Source organism: Sus scrofa, chromosome 10, assembly GCF_054392235.1.
Source record: "Sus scrofa isolate SSC_HxYL_T2T_F1_AM1 chromosome 10, Sscrofa_HxYL_maternal_Yorkshire_Landrace_v2.0, whole genome shotgun sequence".
NCBI classification, from domain to species: Eukaryota; Metazoa; Chordata; class Mammalia; order Artiodactyla; family Suidae; genus Sus; species Sus scrofa.
In genome coordinates this window covers 93,691,515-93,703,674 of record NC_139392.1, presented here as the reverse complement: position 1 = coordinate 93,703,674, position 12,160 = coordinate 93,691,515, and the positions used below count along the sequence as shown (strand labels likewise).

The 12,160-nt window shown below is 49.2% G+C and overlaps 1 long non-coding RNA gene across 6 annotated transcripts; it reads left to right on the top strand.

Annotated features, from left to right (window-relative positions):
• Positions 1–172: 172 nt before the first annotated feature.
• LOC102159626 (uncharacterized) lies at positions 173–5,618 on the top strand. 6 transcript variants are annotated; one of them, XR_014818168.1, is made up of 5 exons: positions 177–270; positions 918–1,104; positions 1,907–2,048; positions 4,420–4,716; positions 4,799–5,618. It is a non-coding gene; the product is annotated as an uncharacterized LOC102159626 (long non-coding RNA). The 6 variants fall into 6 exon arrangements; XR_014818169.1 differs by having other exon boundaries at positions 190–317; XR_002336447.2 differs by having other exon boundaries at positions 195–270; positions 878–1,104.
• Positions 5,619–12,160: the final 6,542 nt, after the last annotated feature.

Below are 12,160 nucleotides of genomic sequence, written 5' to 3'. Positions count from 1 at the left end.
GCGGGACGCGCCGGCCGCCACCCCATTGGTCCGTGCTCAGGGGGACGCCCTCTCCAATAGGCTGGCGAGGAAAGGGGCGGGCCCCCGCGGCGGCGGGGCGGGACCCTGGGGGCCGGCCGGCGACAGAGGGGCGGGGCCCAGGGCCCGGCGGAGAGGGGCGGGGCCTAGGGGGGGGCGGGCCTGCTCAGGGAAGAGACAGCCCCGCACGGCGAGGGCCGGGGCTGCGCGGGGAGAGGTGGGCCTGTGAAGACGAGGGCCGGGCCTGCCCAGGTGAGGGCGGGCAGCTGCAGGGGAGGGGCGGACTTAAGCTGAGCCAGGTGAGTTGTGTGGTCCTATGGCCACGGGTAGGCACTGGTCTCCAGGATGGAGGTTGTGTGCCTACACCTCTGCGTGCTCACGCTTCCGTCGGCGGGTTCCTGCAGTGACTTGAGAAGGACGTCCAGCTTCAGGCTCCAGCCAGGTGCTTTAGCCCTGGGCTGTGTGGCTTCTTGGATAAGGTCCGACGACTGCATCGCATGGCTTTAGAATCACGATTCCATGATGCCATGCTCTCATGAATGGTCCCAAACAGAACGTCCCCAGTAAACGGCAGGACAGGTCTCGTGCCCCGCACAGTTGTGCGGGCCCACTGAGCCACCCACCCCCACCTGCATTTCGTGTCTGTAAGGACTACACGCCATGCCCTTCTTAAACCTCAGGGAATGGTTCAGGTGGACAGAACTTGAGCAGGTGGGCCTGCAGGGGCATTTGGGATTAAACACACCTGGGCCCGGCATCCGAGGGACTTGGGAGAAGGCAAGACACAAGTTTGCCCTCAGTTTCTCAGAGCCTTCACCTCCTCCCTTCTCTCATCTCCCTCCTTTCTCCCCACCCCGAGGTCTGTAAAGGGACTCAAGGCTTCCTGCCCCTTCTTCCAGGCTCTAAAGAAAAAGCAGTAAGTAGACAGGTGCAATCCATCTGAGCGCAGAAACGCTTTGGCAGCAATGCAGAGCGTAATCCTGCAGGGAAAAGCCACCATATCTACAAAAGCTCTCCAGAATGAAGAGGATTCTGCAGTTAACCACGTACCTCTTTATTGAGAGAACCCGGATGAACCAGGACGAGGTAATGAAAAGAAGCTATGGACACAAACATACCTTTCCTCCAGTAAGAATTTGGGTGATAAATGTTACTGAGTCACCACAATAGCTCTGTGATCTTGATGTTATTAACCCTGCTTGATTGCGCAGGAAGCGGAGGCAGGGGAGGTTATAACATTTTGCTCTCTGAAGAGTAAATGCTATATACATCCGGTAATTGCCACTTGGTAGAATGTTCCCACAGGATAAACCTCATTGACGGCTGACCTACACACAGACACACACAGAATTCATAAATAATTATTTTGAGCAACTGACATAATACTAATGTTCATATGTGACCTGAATTTATATGAACACAGATCACTGCAATGTAGAAAAGAAACATCAAAAGTCCTCTATGCAATAGCCTATGTTGCAAAAACCTCTCCGGTGTTATCCTGAAGCCGTAGGAGTAAAATCAGCAAGTGCACGTTGTCAGAAGAGTCAGAATAGACTCTGGCGGGGACTGAGGGAGGCAGTGGGGTGAATGGGGAGTGCCATGTGTAGCACTGTGTCTCCCCAAAAAGATGCAGGGGCCCTAAGCCCCAGAACCACAGATGTGACCTCACTCAGTCTTGACCGAGGCAATCAAGTAAAAACGAGGTCACAGGATGGGCCCCTAATCCCGTAGGACTGCTGTCCTTATAAAAGGGGGTAGTGGGTCCATTGACACACACACACAGGAGAAGGAGGCCTGAAAGGGGCCGTGCTCCCAGAAGCCAAGGTGCCCAAGGGTGGCCGGCAACACCAGAAGCGGGGAGGAAGTAACACTTTCTCCTTCGCAGCCTCCGGATGAACCAGTCTGCCGAACCTGTGCGTCAGCTCTGACTTCTGGCCTCCAGAACCGTGAGACAGTACGGTCCTGTGTGCCCCCCATTTGTGGTACTTTGTTATGAAGCCCTTGAAAACGAATGCTGAGATGTCAAGGTTCGTTGACCTCTGCAGGAAAAACATGACGTGGTTTAGCTGAATATGCTGTTTTCCAGGATTGCATGTCACTGACAAAATACATGCTGCAAATTTTGCAAACCCCTTATTTCTGAATCCACCATGAAGCGCAAGTGATGACTGTTGGAACTGCAAAGTGAGTGTCTCCAAAGTTAACATGATAGAAAGTATCAAGTGTCAGGGCTAAGGACGAGGCAGGAGGGCAAGCGCCGCAGGCTGGGAACCCTAATGCTCATTCCTGCAGATTCCTTCTTCCCTCAGTAAAGCTTTATTCTGTGTCACATGTTTGCCAACCACCGAACAGTTCTACTGATAAGTCTGCAGAAGGCATTTCATCTTTCTGTGGAGCCTGTAAAAGAGAAGAGGCCCGATTTCCCCCCAGTTGTCTCTCAACCCTCAAGCTTCCATAGTTTTATCGTCTTGGGTCTTAACTGCGACCTTGGCCTCAGCACTGGCTTGAGCCTTCCGTTTTGTTTTCTGTTTAAAATGACCCACTCAGAAATTCGTGTTGATTTGGCAGATTTTAGTTCCATTTCTGCCTCTGGCTGTTCCCTGATACCCACCTCTGACACATCACGTCTCCCCTGAACTCTGTTTAACTTCAGGAGTTTTGAGTGGTTGTTCCAGAAAACCTAAGATGATGCCGAGATTCCTCTTGGCTAATACCTTTAATAAAAACAGGTTAAACTTTTTTTTTTTTTTTTTACAAATTTATATATAACTATGGGGAAAAAAGTTAAGAAGAGGTACATTAAAATAACAGTGGGATCTTATCCTATGTTTCAGATGTAGCAGTTTGACTCAAGGTTAGTGAGGAGTGTGAGGTTACAGGGATGGGTTTCCTCCTTGCTCTACGTCCCACGTGGCAGATCCCTCGGCTCCAGGTGCCACGTGGCAGATCCCTCAGCTCTACGTGCCATGTGGTATATTTCTATGTCTATGTACCATGTGGTACTATATATAATTTTTCCCTTTGGGAAAGCACTTAGGCATCATTTACACAAATTTTGTTTACTTATTTATTTATTTTTTTGGCCACGCACGCGGCATGCGGAAGTTCCCCAGCCAGGCATCAAAGCCACGCCAGAGCAGTGACAATGCTGAATCCTTAACCCACCAAGCCACCGGGGAACTCCATTGATAGAAATTTTACATGCATGTACTCTTTCGCCAGAAATCTCACTTCATGAAAATTACCCTGTAGCCACATTCTCGCAAGGGCACAATAATGTATAAATAAAGATGTGCCTGCAGCCCTTTTAACTATAACTAGCACTGAACAACGTACCAGTCTACCATGAAGAATTTTCTTTTGCTTTTTGCTTTTTCAGGGCCACACCTGGGGCATATGGAGGTTCCCACGCTAGGGGTCCAATCGGAGCTACAGCTGCCAGCCTACGCCACAGGCACAGCAACAGGGGGTCTGAGCCATGTCTGCGACCTACACCACAGCTCACAGCGACGCCGGATCCCCTACCCACTTAACGAGGCCAGGGATCCAACCTGCAACCTCATGGATACTAGTCGGATTAGTTTCCACTGCACCACAATGGGAACTCCAAGAAGAATTTTCTTAAGTAAAATATAACATGTTTATATAATTAAATACTACGCAGAAATAAAAAAAGTGACATGTATCACTTTCCTATACCTCTCTCTGTTTCTAACTATCTAGCACAACTCAGTAAGGGGAAAACCAGCCAGATGCCAGCTGGAGCTCTCACCTGCCTGGGCAAATACACTCCGATTTGAGTGGGGGTCAAAAAGGAGATTTTAGTTGTGAACCTCATATAACATTTTAACAAAAGACGTTTACGAAAAGCTCAGGAAAGGGCAAGCCGTTCTCTGTTCAGAGATAGGGACTCAGTGTAAGAATGCCATTTCTCACCAAAAATGCGACGCAATCCTAACAAAGTCACGACGTGATCCTAAAACGGAGCTGAAGGAGCAAAGAGTCAGGAAGCGGCAACGCAGTTTTGAAGGACAGTGTGGGAAACTTATTTTAGAGAGTTAAGAAAACTCTTATTAGGGACGTTTAGACCTATGACGTCTACGAAGCTACAGCAAACAAGACAGTGTGTCTTAGCACAGAGGAAGAGGCAGGCACAGAGGCCAAAGGAAGCTGGAAACAGCCAGGAATAGACACCCAGAAGTAGGTCACTGGAGAACAGATTCGATAAATTTTGTAATTTATATGGAGAAAAGGGCTGAATTGCTGCTTCAAACCACACTGCACCTACCCCGGGGACACAGTGATACTAAACTTCTTCTAAGGGCCTGAAAGCTTTACTTTTCTCATTTATACTTTTAAAACACGCCGTTTGAACCTTGTCTCTGCTTCCTGTCATAGGAAACGCCTGAAGATTAAAACGCCCCAAGAACCAGCTATCAGGCTGGGCCTCTGACTCCCGCGCAAGGTCACCTCCTTGCTGAGGCAGAAAGGCGCCCCCACCGCGGCGGCAGCCTCCGTGTGGAGTCGCGGCTGCCCGAAGCCCTTCAACAGGACACAAAGCGACGTCCTGAATGTTGGAAGGAAAACTACCGACAGGGAAGGCGACGCATCGGAGGCTGCGCGCCAAGGGTCATTGCCGGGTGGAAATGATCAAACGAGGAGAAGGAAGGAAAACTTGGCACCTGCCAAAGACGGGTACGCTCTTGGGGTGTTCCTCTTCCCAGGGCAGCCATTCCTCGATGTCTGGTTGTTTTATACGTTTCACATGTTTTAACAGCAACTCAAGCTCCCGTTCCCTTGTGAGTGATTTGGTAGCTTGCATAACGAAGCCACCACCAGGCAGAACCATCCAGCTCAAGGCTCCGCGTTTGACCTTGGATCTGCTCCGTGGTCCTGGATTACAGGCTCTACATGAGAAGGCACTTTGTAATACTTCTGGAATTGGCTTCAAGGTCGGGGTGCCCCGTGTTCATTGTCATTCTTTCGTTCGTATGTTTTTTTGAGCGCCTAGGATAGGCTATGCACTTGGCTGTGGCTAAATTTTGGGTGAAGATTTAGAAGTTAGCTCTTTGGGCAGAGATGAAAGGCAGGGCCCTGCAGTTATGGACGCTCTGGCCCAGTTAAAATTAAGGTGTCCGCGGGGTGTGCCTCCAGGGCAGGCTTGGGGAGAACCCTTTGTCTTGCCTTTTCCAGCCGCTAGAGGACGCTCCTGGGTCTCCCTCCATCTTCAAAGGCAGGAGTGGCTGGTCCAAGCCTTTCCTCTGATGCCATTTCCCTGCATCTGATGCCTCTGCCTCTGCTTCCCTGACTAAAGACCCTGGTAATTACACTGGGCCCTCCCTTAGGTCAAGGCCATCTGCCTGGCAACCCTAATTCTTCCCTGACACAAACCACAACAGACTCCCAGGCTCCGGAGACCAGGAAGTGGCACGTTTGGGGCCATTATGCTGCTTAAGGCAATGCTAGAATCAGTCACTTCCTGAATTATGCGATGCCAGGGGTCTTCACAAAGAAAACATTCAGTTGTTAAAATTCACGTCTTTCGAATCTGTTGTTGAGGGTTTAGAATAAAATTGTCTGGTTTCTATTCCTAAAAAGAAGCAGTTTGTTGCTATCCATTCACTTTTTCCCCCTCCTCTTACCCCCCAAGCTTCTTTCTTGACTTTTATTTACTGGTAAAATCATTGCATGGAACGAAGGTGAAGTTTGTTCCAGATTGTTGGTTTTTTCCAGGAAACATTCTACAATGGTCTAGCGTATTTGTACAAAGGAGGAGTTTTAACATCCAGAGAGGAAAAAAATGATCGTGATTGAATTTGCACCGATCACTTTTTGGAGCTTTGAAACAGATACGTGTCCTTTGGAGAAAGAATAAACAGGAACATATAGAAGCAGACGGGGGTAGAAATACCCCTGACGCCATTTACACGGCTCTTTTATGTATTCTTCTTCCGGCAGTGAAATAAATATCCATTAGTGAAATGGCCTTTTAGTGGAAACAAGCCAGAGGCAATAGCATATTTATACAATAAAAAGCTCAATGGGGGAAAAGCCACTTTTAATTCCTTCTCCGTTGGTCCTGTTTTAAATTCAGAGGCCAATCGATGGACTGATTTCAACATATCTCAACATACTGATCATTAAGATTACTTTTGTATCAATACTATCAATAACGTCATCAATACTACCAATCCGGGCAGCGATGTGACCAAATGTCAAGTAATACATCACGTTTGGGGAATATTGACACTATTCCCGAAATGGGAAGCACGGGGCTGGTTCTACGCCTCCTTGCCTCTCTCTGCCTTTCTTTCCTCTTTTTTTCCCTCCCTCCTTCCTTCCTTCCTTCCTTCCCTCCCTCCCTTCTTTCTCTGCCTCCCCCGAGGCAGGAAGAGGTTCCAGGGACAGGGACCAAACCTGCACCCCAGCAGTGACAATACTGAATCCTTAACTACTAGGCCACCAGGGCAACCCACCTGGTCCTGTTTCTACTGTAAGGGTCTTTAGGGACCAGAGTTTGAAAGTATAAAGTTGGGGAGACTCTGTTCCCATGTGAAATCCAGATCCCAGGAGAGAGAGAACTAAGATTCAGCAGCTGGTCAGGGCAGCTGGTCTGGGAGTTCCCTTGTGGTGCAGCGGGTTAAGGGTCCAGCTTTGTCACTGCAGCGACTTGGGTCACTCCTGTGGCACAGGTTCGATCCCTGGCGCAGGAACTTTCACATGCTATGGGCTGAGCCTCAAACTAACACACACCAACCAAACACCAAGGGCAGCTGGTCAGAGGCAAAGCCCAGGGTCCCGAAGGATGTTTGCCCACCACCCTCTGAGGGGCTGTTCCCCGGTGCGTGTGCGGGGGTGGGTCTGGAGCTAACGGACAAGCTGGAAGCAGATTTGTCTGCTTTGACTCACAGCCCCTTTCTACACCTGTGTCCTTGTCTGTGTTTCCGGAGCAACCCCACGCCGAGCTGTCCACTGGGATTGCTGGCTGTGCTTTGAAAGTGGACAATGACCTGAGCCGTCACGGGTCAGACAGACAGGAGCACATTTTCTCACTGCTGTGAGCGCGCCACCATCTTTCGCTTCTGGTTTTGAGACGGTGTCATGAGCTTCGGCACACGTGTCCCCACCACATTCATGCGTCAGAGCCCCAGCGGGGCCTCAGTGGGGGACTCTGTTAGGAGCTGCGGTCTTTAAAGAGGTGACTAAGGTAAATGCAGTTAGGGCGGAGCCCCGACCCAAGTTGACAGCCGTCCTTCAAAGAAGACATGAGGACACACACACACAGGGACAATCACGCAGGACGTGGGGAGGAGGCGGCGTCCACACGCCAGGAGAATCCAGTCCTGTGATCTCAGGCCCCAGGCTCCACGGGGAGACGGTGAATGCTGGTGTCGAAGCCCCCAGCGTGTGGCATCTCCCCTCCCGCCCCGGCCCTAGAAAACCAGCTCAGACGGCTACTGCTCAAGGGGGAGGAGATGGATGGATCGCAGGGACTCAGAACACTGTGTCCGGAAATAGACTCAGAACGTGTGGCATTTGCATATATGATAAAGGAAGCACGTTAAACCACTGAGGAAACAAATGATCATTTAAGAAATCATGCTGAGGGCGTTCCCGTCGTGGCGCAGTGGTTAGTGAATCCGACTGGGAACCATGAGGTTGCGGGTTCCATCCCTGGCCATTGGGTTAAGGATCTGGCGTTGCCATGAGCTGTGGTGTAGGTTGCAGACGTGGCTCAGATCCCGAGCTGCTGTGGCTGTGGTATAGGCCTGCAGCTACAGCTCCAATTAGACCCCTAGCCTGGGAACCTCCATATGCCTCAGATGGAAAAAAGACAAAAAAAAAAACAAGAAAAAAAAGAACCATGTTGAGATAAATCAGTTCAATATCGACCTATTTCTTTATACCAAAAGAGGTTTCTGGAGTTCCCTAGTGGCTCAGTGGGTTAAGGAACTTCCACATGCTGTGGGTGTAGCCAAAAAAAAAGATTCCAGATAGCTCAGTAAGTTTAAAATAAAATGGTCTTAGAAAAACATAAAAAAATGAGTAAATGTAAAACAAAATTTGGGAATTATTTGTAAGTATGGTATAAAAATCCGGAATCCACAAAGGATAAAACTGGTACATTTGTCAGTAGAATTTTTTTTTTTTGTCTTTTTGCCTTTTCTAGGGCAGCTCCCATGGCACATGGAGGTTCCCAGGCTAGGACTCTAATGGGAGCTGTAGCTGCTGGCCTACACCACAGCCACAGCAACATGAGATCCGAGCCGTGTCTGCAACCTACACATGGCAACGCTGGATCCTTAACCCACTGAGCAAGGCCAGGGATCGAACCTGCAACCTCATGGTTCCTAGTCGGCTTTGTTAACCACTGCGCCACAACAGGAAGTCCTATAGAAAATCTTAAGATGTGTGTACAACAAAAGTATCATTACAAAGTCAAAAGACCAACCAATAATAAAAAATTTTGCAACTCTCATAACAGAAAATGGCCTTGTTATAGAAATAATTCTTACAAATTTCTTAGAAAAATACCAAAACCCAAAAAATTGGTAAAGTTGGTTCAAAAACAGAATTACAAATGACCAATAAAAAAAGACCCTTGGAGTTCCCTTGTGGTGCAGTGGCTAAAGGATCCAGTGTCATCCCTGCAGTGACCTGGGTCACAGCTGTGGCGTAGGTTCGATCCTTCGCCGGGGAACTTCCACATGCTACAGGCTCAGTCAAAACAAAAAACTCACCTCAGTCCTTAGATGTTGAGTTTGAGTTTTTTCCTCAAACTCCTATCTGCAGACATTGAAATGTGAAACCATTTTTCGCCAATCCGGTTGGCAGAGATTTACCTGTTTGAAACTGATCGGTGCCTCTGTAAGTCCGCCCACATAACCTGGTGGGAATATTAACTGCTGGGAACACTTTAGAGCACGACTTGGCTCATCAACTGGTAAAATAATACCTGTTTCGGAAAGTGGCGGTTCTCTCTGCCTCAGCTTCCTGTGGGCACGTGTGCACGCGGACAGCCGGCAACCTGCGTGCACGGCAGCTGCACGTTGGACACCCACGTCCCGGGCAGGTGACGGCTCGCTCTGACTCGCTCTGTCGGAGCCTCCAGCCCGCTCTCCGGGGGCAGGGCCTCCGCTCCCCCCGCCCCCGGAAGACAGGGACCCTTCACCACCCTCTCACCGTCACGGGGGTGGGGCTGCCCAAACGCTGCAAACTGTGAAAAGTAGGGTCTCTGTTTTGTTTTGTTTTGAATTAACTTTTGTGTCAAAATACGCGTCAGCTGAAACGGCCATTGTGACCCTTCTCAGTGCACGTCCTGTGGCACCACGTCCACTCACACGGTGTGGCCGCCGCCTTCCCGTCTCCAGGGCCTGTCCATCTGCCGCGACGGGAGGCTGTCCCACCGAGCAGCAGCTCCCGCTCCCTCCCCCGGCCCCGGGTTCCCGCCGTCCCACCCGTGTCCGTGACTCTGAAGTCGCCAAGCCTCTCCTCCGAGTGCGATCACACAGGACTCGGCCCTTTGCGTCTGGTGTGTTGTAATCAGCACAGTGTCCTCGGGGCTCATCCGTGTTGCGGAATAGTCACAATTCCCTCTCTTAAAGGCTGAATAATATTACGTGGTCTGTACTCAGCTTATTTTGTTGATCCAGGCATCTATCCATGGACACCTGGGCTGCCTCCACCTTCAGCGGTTGTGAAGAAGGCTGCTGTGAACATGGGTGCGCCGGCATCTGTTTGCGCCTCTGCTTTCAATCCTTTGGGGTATACGCTCAGAAGTGGGATTGCTGGATCAGATGGTAATTCTATTTTTAATTTCTGAGAAACCACCAGTGTAATCTATTTTTAAAAATAAAAATGTTCCCGAGTTCCCTGGTGGCCTCGTGGATTAAGGATCCGGCATTGTCATCGCCGTGGCGCGTATTCAAATTCCTGGCTTGGGAACTTCTTCATGCTGCAGGCACAGCCCAAAAGAATGTTTAAACTAAAAATGTAGAAACAGATGTCACAGCAAAATCAAAACCATCTGGAAGCATAAAAACCCATGCTCATCTCTAGGGGGTGGTCATGAAAGGGGGATGAAGCATGTTTTCCTTTCACTTTACCCCTTCCCGAAACGGCTCTTTTTCAGGCGTGTACGTGGCTTCGGTAAGAACAGTGAATAAGAATGGGTACAGTTCCCATCGACATGCTTTCCAACAGGTCAGCAGAAAACATCACACAGGAAGCCTCGGGCTTCCACCCAGCACCTTCCTCGGGTGAAGGTAAGGGGGGCTGCTGCCAGCCTCTGGTTTTCTGCGTTCATTGTCCTGGGAAAAACCCACATTCATTCATTCATCTGGGGCTCCTTGAAGACAGAGGCCGTGTGTAGGTTACATTAAAGCCACTGGTTCCTCGTGCCACTTGCAGCACGTGGAGGGCGCTCAGCGTTTCTGCGCTTAGCGGCAGTTCGCGTTAATCCCTGAGAACAGGCCCTGGAGCTGGGGGTCATCCCGCCTCGGCAGCCTTTGCTCTGCAGAGACCTCGCTTCCCTCTCTCCTGCTTCCTCTCAGCCAAGAGGGGCATCTCCGTGTCTCGATTCTTCCACGTGGCCTTGACGCCCATGAATTTCTTCATCGGACCGGAAATGTGTAAACTGTAATTTCCAGGGCGTGGCTGAGGAGCACGTGGAGGGGACACCGCGGTGGAAACGTCAGGATTCAGATCTCCGATCTGCGGCTCAGGAGCCACGCGACCTTCAGCACGTGACCTCAATGCTTTGTGTTTCGCTTTCCGTATTGGAGGGATGGTATTACCCACCCCACAGACGGTACAAAGTATTCGGCAGAGTGTCTTCTTCACGTGAGGGGCTGAGGGAATGGAACTTCAGAGCTTTGAAGTTGACAGTTCCAGTTACCACCCACTGTGATGAAACCTGTCGCTCTAATAATCGAATACCATCTTAAGGGGTCTCCTTGGTAAAGAAATGTCACTTTAAAACACAAACACAGAACACAAGAGTTTGCGACCTGTTGTTTCTTTACAAATGACAAACAGATTTCTTCACCTGGAAATAGCTCAATTTGAAACTGATACTTTAGAAATTGTTTCAATTAACCCGAAGGAATAAATACCGCGGGCTTGTCAGGATTTATGACTAGACTTCGTAAAATGAAAGGGGGCCGACAGAACGAAATCTATTTCGTGGGATTTAGCTGAATTTAAGGAGGTAGCGTATCCGAGGTTCTAACCCAAGGCCCACACACAGCTCGTGATAGCATTTAATTGGCACCCTGATAAGAAGAGGAAGGCTGTTCCATTGTTTTCAGACTTTCCCTTGGCCTTTTTTTTGGTTTCCGAGGAATTTATCACTCAGTAAGTACCTTTACCAGGTTTCTCAATTACTCTCCGACCCTTTTGTTACGAGGGGAACTGGGGGATAAAGCCGCCCTCACGGAAGGGTACGTTTAGAAAGCTCTCCGGAGTCCATACCTTTATGACACTAGGAGTAAAAACGGAGCCGCTGCAAACGCTCGTCACTAAGTCCATGCCCACATGAGTCATCCCACCAAGTCTGTGTTCATTATTCATCCCATCAGATAACCTAACCACTGAATTAAAGCATTTCATTTAGACTTCTCAATATAAATTATATATATAAGCTACTTAAACACCGATTCTGGCATTTAAAAGACACTGAATATTCAAATTCTTAGACTATAATAAGGGCAACATTAAAGCTAATATTCAGAGGAAATATGTTATCGGTGAAGCAGGTGGGCTGCCTTGGTTGTCACTATGCAGGATTTGGATTAAAGAATCGGTGATCTGATTAACTGCCTCACTTACGGTCTTCTAAATGAATCCCAACAGAGTCCATGCATTGCTGTGGAAACACTTAGCCTCCAAATCAATGTTCAGTGGTTTTAGACATAAATTTACCTAATTGCGAGACCTGCTTAGGATTCAACATCTTGTCCACGATCCATCATTATGTGAAATAAAAATGGGTTTTGAATCTTTAGCTTGTTCTTTTTCTGTAGGCCTGGTCTCTAATGATATGAAACATCATTGTGTAACTTTCATGAAATCGACACCACAGGGTCAGGCAGGGCACCTCCCCCTGCAGAGAAGCTCCTGGGCTGTGCCACTCAGCCTG